This window comes from Macrobrachium rosenbergii, chromosome 2, assembly GCF_040412425.1.
Source record: "Macrobrachium rosenbergii isolate ZJJX-2024 chromosome 2, ASM4041242v1, whole genome shotgun sequence".
NCBI classification, from domain to species: Eukaryota; Metazoa; Arthropoda; class Malacostraca; order Decapoda; family Palaemonidae; genus Macrobrachium; species Macrobrachium rosenbergii.
The window spans coordinates 66,781,457-66,793,825 of NC_089742.1; the positions used below are offsets into that span (position 1 = coordinate 66,781,457).

Genomic DNA, 12,369 nt, shown 5'->3' on the forward strand with positions numbered 1-12,369 from the left:
TTAGTTTGAAAGAACTGTGGCACCGCGACCGTGACGTGAACTTATTCGAGTGATTTTGAAGTTTCTTGGAATGTTGGCTATTTAAGGACTTTTACCCTGTCCTTAAATTTTGTCTAACTAACCTGTTTTTGGTGATTTTCCTCGTTTTTTGGACAATGGTGTTGGTGGGTGAGTAGTTATTACGACGTGTATGCCGCACGATCGGTGTATCTGTATGCTTTTTCTTGTAAAGCTCGAGGTTTCAAAAACTTGGTGGTTTTGTATCCGAAGTGTATAGACAAGTATATTAGTCACTGTCATATACGTAAACCTGGTGATTTCATTTGAGAATTGCTTCCAAACTGCGTCTAATTAAACACTGAATTGGATAGACTTCCGGGGTGTTCTGTTCCACATTTAAGGCTAGTCGGAATGAGCGAGGTTAGGGTTTTAACTAATGCTTTTGACGGTGACCGGTGGCACTGCAGCTACTATCGAGATGTTATTTTCTTAAAACTACAAGATACCTTGTCTTGGTAGCTTTAACTCTGTCCTTAAGGAATTGATCTGCTTTCGAGTTAATGCTGTGACAGTGTCCAGTAAAACAATCGAAAAAGGCTTGTTTAAACCTGTATTAAAAGGGATGGGTAGTACTTCAAAGCGTTATTAAATTTTCAACTTTGAAAACATATTTCCATGTTCATTTGTGGTTTGAACGTTTCACATAAGTTTTGTGAGCAAATGAGTACTTCTAGAGATAGTGGACTCCACCCTTATATCCTAAATTTCAGGGCATCACAATGGGAAAGCAGGGTTTTTGGGTGGGAGAAAAAACAAAATGAGAGAAAATACAAGGTTAATCCCACTGATAATAGTCGTTCAGATTAACGTGAGTCTATGGAAGGTTTTCAAACTAATATTGCGCAATAAGGTAAGGATCTGGTACCCTAGGTTAGGTGTGGCTGATTAGGTAGTTTGCTAACGAAAGTCAAACTTTAAAAGCACACATTCAAACACGGGTAAATACTTTCTAGTCCAAAATGCGATATTGGTTTAAAGTAAAATTGTACCTCAGGGGTTATTTTCGATGCTTGACCAGTTAGCTGTTTTTAATTTCATGGCTTCATAGTTTAAGCAAATGTTTGTAGTACACTGTTTAATATTATGACGCTTTTATTCCTAGTTTTGTCAACATAATCTTAATGTTATGCCTGTGGTTAACCCAAAGTAACTATGGCTGCGAATTTTGAATGTAAGGAGAGTATAATTCTGAAAATTCGAATGATTGGAGAGTGACGCTTACCTGTGCTGAATTGAAAGGTAGTTAAATGTTACTTGCAGTGTGTTGTACAGTTTTAAGATTTCCCACCAAACCGTGTATGGTATCCCAAAATAAGTAAAATGGGTTTTAAACAAAGTTTTTTCATTATTAAGAAGCTAGAATTCGTATCTTATATTTCCACATTCTGTGAAACTGTTCATAGGTTTTCCTGACGTTAGTATTTCTGCCGATGTTAGTTTTGAAACGGCAAGAATGCTTAATACCGCCATCGAACATTACCCTACTTTTTGGTAATGGAATTCTGTTGACTGGTAGTAATTTGGGTAGATCCAAGTAATAGATACACGGCCGGTATTTAGCAAGAAATGGCATTTCGTATATTTTGGTTGCTTATCTACAATTTAACGTTATTTTTGGGGGGTCAGCTGTAATTAACCTGTAATTAACCCCTGAAGTCACTCCAACAAGGGGTTTCCATACGCGATCTTCACAAGAGAGCACGGCTACGTCTGTTTCGAACGGTTCATATCCCGTCCGGCAAGTGCAATAACTTGTTAACGTATGGGTACCACCCCTCCCCCCGGGCCAGTACTAAACTCGGCGAAGGGACGTTCCACTTGGCCAACAACAAACAAATGCACTGCCAGTGTCAGAAGCCCTAAAAGTGTACAAAAAATCAGTTTCCAAGGTATTGCACTTGCCGGACGGGATATGAACCATTCGAAACAGACGTAGCCGTGCGCTGCCTTGTGAAGATCGCGTATGGAAACCCCTTGTTGGATGGACTTCAGGGGTTAATTACAGGTTAATTACCGCCGACCCCCCAAAAATAATGTTAAATTGTAAATAAGCAACCAAAATACTATAAGAAACTGCGATTTCTTGCTAAATACCCGCCGTGTATCTATTACTTAGAAATACCGTAATTTGGGTATTTTGTAAGCAGCCTATTATTACATTACATCTTTGTATTGGTTTTGTTACTAGGCTGATAGTCTATTAGCAGTACAGGGTACTAGTTGAATTTGAAACACTCACACATGGCCTTGTACTAATTCTAAATTCATTCATCGATCGAAAATGCTAGATATCTACACAGTATTTCGGGGTTTCGGCACTAGTGTAAAAGCAAAAGGGCCCAGGGTAAAATATCAAAATTTTCCTAAGGAAAAATGTAATAGACGAGTGACTACATGCGTTTTCTCGTACAGATTCCAGCAACATCGAGGATGCCCTCGTTTGCTTAATGCGCTTTAAACCAAAGGATTGCAAAGATATGAAGTCGTGAGGTAATCCATTGCCATGCGAGAGCATACTTGAACATGTCAATTTTCGTGTACCAGGGAATTGGTTTCTGTATTTGTATTATTGTAATAGGTAGAAATGTTTTACTTAAATCGAAAGGCTTTTATCATTTGAAGAAATGTGCATCAGTAAAGTATGAGGTTATAATAGAGGATATATAAAAGCTGCATGAAAATGTTTGGTTGTCATACGAAGTCTTACGGGCAAGTGGTAACAGCCAATCTATTTTCGGTTTGATCGAACAGAAATGCATAAAAAATAGGGCATGGGTTATGCTGTTGAAGCAGCGAATGAATTGAATTCTACAAAGATTCCTGGTATTTTTTTTTTACTTTAATGCCAGTTTTCGATATTGAATTTCTCCTTAATATGCTTAATACGAAAGCATACACAAATATATCGTAAGTTTACTGTTTCGGAAATATTTACCAATCAATATTGGTACCCATTTTCTTTTTCTCAAATTGTTTCGTTTTACATGCAAGCTGGGCTCCCGATCGGATTTTAACCCCAGTGCTCAATGAATAAGGGAATGTGGGTACGTGGACTATTGTGAAACCTGACTGGTTCTTTTGTTCCAAATTTTGCTAATTAAATGGGATTTTGGGGCATTGCTTGGAGAAAAACATTTTCTTGTACTTTCGTCTCTTCAGATAAATAAAATTCAATAAACGGTTTACCTAATCCTCTAAAAGAAGCGTGTTTTTACCAGTTTCCTCTAGCAGAAGTGCAACCCTTGTTCCTTGGATTATTTCGTCTGTATTGTAAGATTTCACACTCAATTTTTGTGAAGATTTCTAATGTTAATTTCAACAGCATATAATACTGGACCCACTTATATCATAGAATTATGGGGAACCACAGTGGGAAACTTGGTTTTGGGGTGGGGGAAAATACAAAATGAAATACAGGGATGTATTCTAACGTCCCCATGATATTAATGCATTTTCTAATGCTGATTGAAGTAAGTCAAATTGTTTTCAAAGTTAAATTACATCCTTGCTTTTCACTTGTCTTACCCCATCCAAAACCTTTTTCCTCTGTGGTCCCCATAATTATAGGATGTATGCAGAGGGCGGGCGGTTTCGTTAGCTCTAAAATCACGTAATTTGCTACCGAAGTTAATGTCATGGGAATCATATTTTCAACTCCGGTATACGGTTATAGTCTTAAAGTAAAAATTGACCATATTCATATATGAGGAAAAAATGTACAATGACCGTCAGGAAGGGTCAAGACAGTACAGTTTTTTTCGTTTTTTCATAAAATTAGAAATAGTTTCGTACCCAGGTGTTAATAAATTAATGAATTTTATATGTGTATTTTTGATCCTGGTATGCGTGAAACAAGACTAAATCAGAATATGGTCTAGCTTATAAAGTTAATGAAAGGCGTTTAGATGCTAGTGGTGGTCAAGGACAGCTTGTTAAATTAGCGGTAAAATTGCACATTCTATCATGTGCTAATTCATTACCGTGTAATATTTGGGAGAAAAACTGAAAGCCTATATTTATTTATGAACGATTGGTTTGACATGAATTCTTCACGTACTAAAACTTTGGGTAAGGATAGAGGTGGCGGTGTAAGGTTCATGGTAAGTGCAATATAGAGAAGTGTTATCGTTGAACGCTGACAGAACTTCCTCACCTTCCTCCTAGAACTGTATTTCTCTTAGTGGGCAGGAAACAGATAGGCAGTAGGCTACTCATCACAGTCAAGACAGCACACTTTCTTGGCCTCTGCTTGACTAATGCACAAGAATGATGGTCATTGGGAAATGCAGGCATGAAATGTTCTCACATTTTCACATCCAGAACACCTGAACTGATCACTAAAAGATAAATACCAGGCACAGCGCTGAATAACCCACTGGGTTCCAGTGCAGTCCCGTACCCAGAGTTTTTTGTTTGTGGGGGGGGGAGTCGTTTTTCCCAAAACTGGACCTTTTCTTCTATGTCATTGCATATATAGGTATATACAAAATGAAATGCTTGAAAATGTTATTTTAGTTATATTAAGAAAAATTGGGCATGCGGTCTATGCCCTTCTACCCGATTAGATGTTATTCAAAGTACTGACTTTGGTTAACAGAATTTTGCTTATGTTGAAAGTTTGCACTGGAATTAAAAAAAATATTTTTCAGTTTTATTGACTGATTCATTTAATGTTAACAGTAACAAATAACATGCATATTAGCCGTCTCGATGACGTAAATTCCACGCTTCGGCAGCCTTGCTGCAGTGTCAAATTTCTCTGACCAGATTATCGTACCACAGCTTTAAAATTATCGTTTCTCTACTAAAATCTACAAATATGGTGGCCTATATCATATTCCTATTATCACTCTTGTATTTCCTACTATTAAAGAATTGTGTTAATGTTTAATAACAAAATTTATAAAAGTAGACTTGCCAAAAAACAAAAGATTATTTATTACTTTATAAGTACAGCTCAATGAAAAGGATAGCCACAGAAATATGGACTTCCAGGAATTTTTTTGCGGGGGGGGGGGGTGGGTGTCGTTCGACGCCCCCCAACCTCGGTACAGGCCTGCAGTGGTTGCCGAAAGCCTAGGAATCCATGTTCCATTCCAAATATCAGGTACTGAAATTACAAACACATTCAAAATAAGAATGATCCAAAAACAAGCAGCAGTCCTGAACCAGTCAAACAAGGAAACATTAAGAAAAGTTTCAGCAGCAGATATTTTGGAAAGCACGCTGTCCACATACTCAGTAAACCAGCTGAAAAAAAGGATGCTATGCAACTAAGTAGTTAATCGCTGCCGCCCATTAGCAACCTTGTTAAAAGTTTCAACAACAGACCAGCTATCGAGGAAGATATTCCGTATAAGACGTCAGGTTGTATGCAAATATTATATTTGCAAATTCTTTTATTAATATTAATTTCTAATAAAGCCTACTAATTGGAATGAAGTTAAAACTCTGTATGAAAAATGCACAGAAAAACTGTCAGTTAATGAAAGTATTTAATTACTGAATGTCTTTTACAGATCTGTTGATATTAATCCCGTATGCAGTACAAAGAACGTGGCCCACTTTCTGAAGCCTGTTGCAGAATATTACTTTGATTAGCGTCTGTAAATGTAGTGTGCAGAAACATCGACCCACCACAAATCAAAGGTTTGTCAAACGTCATTAAAATTTGTAATCTTATCTCCTGACAAGTGTAAAGGTTTCTTAGCGAAATTTGAGATTTTATATATGGGGAAGTTTTCTGGTACAGAATGCTAATCATGATGGCTTAATATTAAGCCATATTTAGTATAATTTCTTCCTCTTTTGGTTTTTTTTAATAAGAATTTTGTGGTTTCACAAAGGAACTCTTCATAAGTGGCAGATCCTGAACCATTGTTAGTGAAAACAGCAATCTTTATCATTGCAATATCATTAATTTTTTCTCTGTAGTTCAGTTTTCCAAAACCATTTGTCAGTAGTGTTGGTCAGGCCATGAGATTACCAAATCAATATTATTAAAAAGGAATTTCTTGGACAGTTGAGATAATGCAACTTATGCTTACAGATAACCAGATAACATGTATGATTAGGCTTTCTTCCTGAGATTTTCGATGCAAAGTTTACTTTTGTTAATCTGAAATTCGCCCTTTGAAATATATAATATTATCAACTTCAAGAATATAAAGCACGTGATTTGTAAAAGTCTAACAAAAATTTGCTATTAAAGGGAAGATTTTTAGAAAGTTTTTAAAAAGTTTCCCAAGATAGGATAGTCTCAAAGTGAAACGGAGCACGTTCTAGCGAGGTTTTAAACACCCAGTGAGTTATTTTTTAACTAAAGACGTAGTCTCCATATTTTCACGGAATGGGAATGACAGTACAGTGCACTAATTTCGTGATCTACCTTTGCCCAGGTCACCTAGATTTTGACAGAGCTCGCAAATGAGAGGTTGCTCTGAACTCCATTTCTTGATACTTGAGTTTACTATAAGAGTTGATCAAGCTATTTGCTACCGATGTATGCAGTTCTACGGAATCCTTCACCAGTTTCACACGCACCCTTGGCTTCAACTGGCTTCTTGAATAAGGAATGTAAGTCTTGTGTTATTAGAGTTTGCAGAAAATAGCCTTAATAAGGGCCCCTTTCATGCTAGCAACAAACTGTATACCTCCAGATAACTTTTTTTGACTAATGACTGTCCAATATGGTTGTCTGACCAGCCAGTGAGTAAGGGCAACGACGATTAAAAGATGAGAGCCTTAAGCGACGGAATTTCATGCGTTGGCAAGACTTAGCTTTGCAGCTTTAGTTGCCCATGGGAAAACAAGGGGATTTTATAACTTGAGAGGACAACGATTTGAGAGGACAACGATTTTCCTTGCTGATGTATCCGTCGACAGGAAAGTTGCTAGTCTGAAACTGTAAGTCTGCTTTAAAATTAAAAGCATTTCCATGATATGCAAAATTTAGTCTTTTGGGGCTAATGATTTATTGATGCTGGTAAACTTTTCAACTTAAATTCTAATATATTTTTTTTTTTATTTTGTTAACTTCAAAATTGACTAAAATCTGTAAACTGTTTAACTATAAAAACTTGATTTCTCAGCTTTTAAAAGTGCAAAGCCTTAGAATGACCTTGTCAGGTATCAAGACAGTCTATTAAAGAGTGTTCTAACTTGATCAATGGTATTATCACAAAGCCTCCTTAGATAAGCTAATGTTTGTAGCACGCACTTAAATTGATAGTACCTGAAACCTTTTGTTGACTCATTGTCCACTTGCTGTAGGCGGGCTGTACCAGAGAACAATACTGTACTTCAGTTTCATTTTCATTGCCCATAATTTCATAGTTCCTGTCCCTAGTAATGTGCATTGCTACTAAAGTAACCAAGGCTTTCTGAATTTTCCCCCTCCATTTCCCTTGTCCTGTCATGATTGATTTTCAGTTTATGAACCCAATGTTTCACTGATTTTCATAACGCTCATTTATAATGAAGTTTGCACTTTGCCTCTCAGATTTTGAGTACAGTAGTTCCACAGCTGATCCGACATTTGATTTCAACAGCATATTTTTAACAGGCAGCTGGTGAGGCTAATACTGGAACATTTCTCCATTAGAACCTGTAGTCTTACCAAATCTTGAATTACTGTTTAAACAAAGACTGCATGTAACTTGGATGGGATAGTGACCTTAGTTCTGAAATGTACTTGTAATATCCCCCAGCGTTCATGTGAGTAAAGCATTTTCAAAGGCTGTAAATACATTCAGTATATTTGTGCTTTAAAATGTTCATAAAGGTGTCTATGTAGTTTATATTTCTTTATCTTTGTTCTTGAAGGTATAGTATAGCAGTTTGGTGCAGATTCGTTATCCATTCGCGAGTTGGGCATGTAGGGATACCCACTATCCAATCTACATGGGCTAAAAGTTAAGGGTTAGGGATAGGTGAACATAATTGCATGAAGCTATGACTGTCACTCTGTAAGACTGGGCGGTAGTTTAAAAAATGCCACTTTTTTATGAAGTATAGCTCAATTTTAAATGAATGTTACGTTAAACAGTATGAGTCCTAAATACCAAGTAGATTCAGGTCATTCTCACATAGGATTGGTAAAATTTGAATCAAGTAAATTGGCCAATCTGAGTTATTTAGGAACAGGGAATGGTCGATTTTTTTGTGTGAATAAATCTTAAGGAAAAGTTTCTTTTCAGATCAAGGATTTAACTTTCTTTTAATTGCTAAAGTTTGATGATATCAGGTGGTGACACTTGGACTAGCAAATCCATTAATATGAGTGTTATGTGAAGCCTAGATATGCAGGTGCTGATGGGCAAAACTAACCAAATGTCAGCTGACTGGTAGAATTGATTACTGTACTGAGGTGGTTGGTTATTGACCATGAAATGGGTTTCTCTGAGAAAGAATTGCTTGAATGGAGCCGAAAGTACAGGATTGAGGCGGCTGCCTTCACAGGAACAAAATATGCCGTTAAAATGTTGAACTAGGACTGGAAAGTTATTTCATAAGTTGATACTTTTAATGTTCTTGATGTAATTGGTATATTTAGAGAAGGAAATATATTTTAGAAGGATAATTTTGATTTTGGTTTAGTGTCCCTAAATTCATGAAGTTCAATTGGACTGTGGTAATGTAAAATTGTCATTCCCCAACAGCTAGTATTTCTCTCTAGATCATCATCATCCAGTCTCATTGTACTTGAAAAATACCAGAGTGAGCTACATAAAACAGTGTAGAGCGATAGTGCTTTTTTTTTTGTTGGACTTCTTCAAATAGAAGATTGCCGAGCTTAAAGAATTTTGGATAAATCGGAAGTAAAATATTACCCAACTTTTCCATATTTGGTCCATATAATGTTTAATGTTCCATATTTAGTCCATTTAATTTTTATCAGATGCTCTATTGTCGAATTGTTTTAAGTAGGCTACAGGCATGCCCAGGGAGTAGTGAAAATCTTAACCCACAGATGAAAAATTTTTTATTTTAATCATAATTTACACAATCTTTTGCCACGTTATTGAAATTTGCATTGCATTCATATTTTTTGCAAAGCATAAAGCGGGGTTAGTGATGACGGAAAATTCAATATAGGCCTATGTGCTTTTTTTATTAAAAATTAAACCGAATATTTAACCATTTATTGATGAACGTGGCTTTCCTCTGTGTTATCAAACCGATAAGATTTGGTAGCTTGAAATAAGCGATAGCCTTCAAAAATTGTCAATTGTCCGTGTTTTTAATACTTACGGTTAATAAAGTTAACAAAACTACAAAACTTTGGTTAATTAGCCCAAACTGTTAAGTCTAAAAAGGAAAAATACGTATTTAAATAGGATGATAAAGCCCTTCTTTTTCTTGTGTATACATTCACGATTTATTGTTCTCACTTTGAAGCCTTGAAATTTTTAACAGGAGAATTTAATACACACAAGAGAAAATTGTCTTTAAAAAATTAATCCTGAATTGTCAAATTTTACAAATTCGCTTTTGTCAAAAAATTAATCCTGAATTGTCAAATTTTACAAATTCGCTATTATGTCAAGTTATTATTGTAAAGTGACTTTTAATTTTGTCAAATCTTGATCTTTAAGATTTGCTTATTTTGTCATTGTTTCAGAATTTTAATCTTTTAGCAAGTCGTTCATTGTTATAGAATTGGAGTATTGTTCAATAATCTTTCAATAAATATTTAATAATGTTACAGAATTGTAAGATGTAAATACCCATCGTATGCCACCATATCAGTTATAATATCAAGACCTCTTCCTATTTTACAGGCAAGTGAGAGAAAACTGGGACTATTCTGTTCATCACCAGAGGAAATGCGACTTCCGAGCAATAAGGACTCAAGTATCTTAAGAGGCTCGGAAGCAAGGAAGCAAGGGAAGACCGTCGGATCACCAGTCAATAATTGAGCCGGTAATCCAGGGCTGTAAAAAAGACCTGGACGCTTCACATTTTTTATTTTTTTTTTTTGCTGTAGGGGGGCTACTGGCTGCCCAATCCGGTAGGGATGCGAGATTTCTATAATTTGAAATTTTAGTTTTCTGAAAATCATGTAGTACATTAGCAGCTAAGCTAATAAATATATCTGAAATGTTTCTACAACGATTTCTATTTTCCTTGTAATGAAAAGGGAACGATACTGAGGAAAGTTTTTTTTTATAAAATTAATATTTATAAAAAATTTGTATTTATAAAAGGAATTATGCTCCTTGTTATGTAACAAGGAAATCAGCAACAAGGAAATCAGCAACAAGGAAATCACATGTTCCTTATGTAACAAGGAATCCTTATCATATATTTAAGTACTAGGGAAGTACATTATGTGGCAAGTAGGTATCAGTTGCCTTCTAGTTCTGTATGCAGTATAATTTTTAAGGGATAGTGCGGCTTGCAGTGGGCACCTTAGTACCAGGGGGCCGAAATGACCAGGTGGCACTCGTGTAGGAAGGTGGGTGAGGACGGCCCGTAGACTCTCCCTCAACATCTGTCTGGAGATAAGTTTTCTTCCATACACTCCTCAGTCACGTGAGAAGGTTCCTCGCCGGTAGTAATGCAGCATCTGTAAGAGGAATAACTTTGAGTAAGGCTGGACGATTAAATTTTCCATAAAACCTAATAATTTTATGCCTCCAATTTGTATGAATAGAATAAAAGGACACGAAACTGCAAAAATAATTGGTCACGACCCAGTTACAAAGACTGGGTAAATGACAAATGTACGGTACTTTGTCATTAATTCAGCTATAGCTGCTTTTGCTTAACATGAAATTTAAGAACATTTTACATAGAGATACTTATTAAATGTTCTTAACTATGTGTTTTTGCTAAGGAAATTTAAGGCTATTTTTAAAAATGTACAAATTGTCAATCGGCCCTTATTTAACGACAACATACTGACATTATGTGCAGCAAGACAATTTAACAGGGTTTAACTACACACAACTTCTTTTACGACATATAGCAAATGTAACTATACGTACGCCTAAGATAAACTGCACAACTGATAAAGTTGGAAAACAGATATCCGCAAATTAAATGGAACTGAGATACCACTATTCAACCGTTACATGGGAAGTCAGTTAACGTAGCTATTTGAACCAAAGAAGGGATTTCGAAAATTTACGTAGACCATGACGGTGCATCATGCTGTTGAGAGAGTGGCCAGGATGGCTTCGCCATCTTTTGAAGAAAGAAATGCGTCCTCAGCGAGTGATTTCCTTTCAGTCATGACTGTCAATACTGTTCTTATCAATTTTAGCCCACTGAGATTATCCCCGCTAACGAGTTAATGTATCTATACCCACATTAACTCCACTCATTACATCTGTAGTAGAAGCCGTTCGCAAACCCATGAAAATAGTAAACTATTAATTTGCATTATGGGGAAATTTTAAACTTGAAACAGTACTGAAAAAGCCGAGGACTACTTTTTCAAACACACCTAAACTTAGCAAATGAAATTCGCAAGGAGAAAAAAACTGATGGAAAAACTCATAAGAAAACACCTTGCCTCTCTCTCTCTCTCTCTCTCTCTCTCTCTCTCTCTCTCTCTCTCTCTCTCTCTCTTCGTCTATTTCATTAGACTCAAGATTTCCTTGGTATGTTCTTGCAAAGAGGCATGGGAATTAAATTAGTGAGTTATCTACATATATATCTCTTCGTTAATTACACATTCTTGGACGATACAGTCGTAATAATTACACTTATGGCGAATTGATCATTACCAATAAATTGTTTCTACACTGTCAGTAAGTCCCATACACGAGAGGATATCTTTTTAGGGAATATCCCTTTAGAGAGAGAGAGAGAGAGAGAGAGAGAATTACACTTCTAGTGGCAGACCATGCTGGTTCACAAGATAGGAGACAATCTATATACTGTTGTTTATTAGGCCTACGCTACCTTCCCATTCTTCGCAAGGCAGAATGTTAGTACTACAACTACTTAGACGAGAATAAGAGAACTACTCTATTGCATTTGCCTTTCGTACTACAGCCAAGAGGCTTTTAATTCCTGCCACTATAAAGCCAAGAGGCTTTTAATTCCTGCCACTATAGAGACCAGAGTATTGGGTAAGGTTACGTGCACATTTTAGGTCTATACTGACTGAACAGAAAAAACTTATTAACTAGAAAGACAAGTAACCTGAAGAATAAACCCAAGTTTTGTCTGTATTTCAGCAATCCGATTTTTAACGACGGTAATGTGTTTCTCGGCTGAAGTACATAATAAAGAACCTAGATCGAGAGAAACTGTGCAGAAGAGAGCAGTTAATTTCTGAAAGAAAAATGAAATGAA

At 36.1% G+C, this 12,369-nt stretch overlaps 2 long non-coding RNA genes across 4 annotated transcripts in view; one reads left to right on the plus strand and one right to left on the minus strand.

The window, feature by feature from the left end:
- On the plus strand, positions 1-10,166 carry LOC136848060 (uncharacterized). Its single transcript, XR_010855922.1, has 4 exons — positions 1-168; positions 5,580-5,709; positions 6,459-6,636; positions 9,843-10,166. It is a non-coding gene; the product is annotated as an uncharacterized lncRNA (long non-coding RNA).
- The window catches only part of LOC136848064 (uncharacterized), a 25,306-nt gene continuing 21,963 nt past the window's right edge, over positions 9,027-12,369 (minus strand). For all 3 annotated transcript variants that reach the window (XR_010855926.1, XR_010855925.1, XR_010855924.1), the window contains exon 4: positions 9,027-10,630. This is a non-coding gene — a long non-coding RNA (uncharacterized lncRNA). The remainder of the gene's footprint in view (positions 10,631-12,369) is intronic.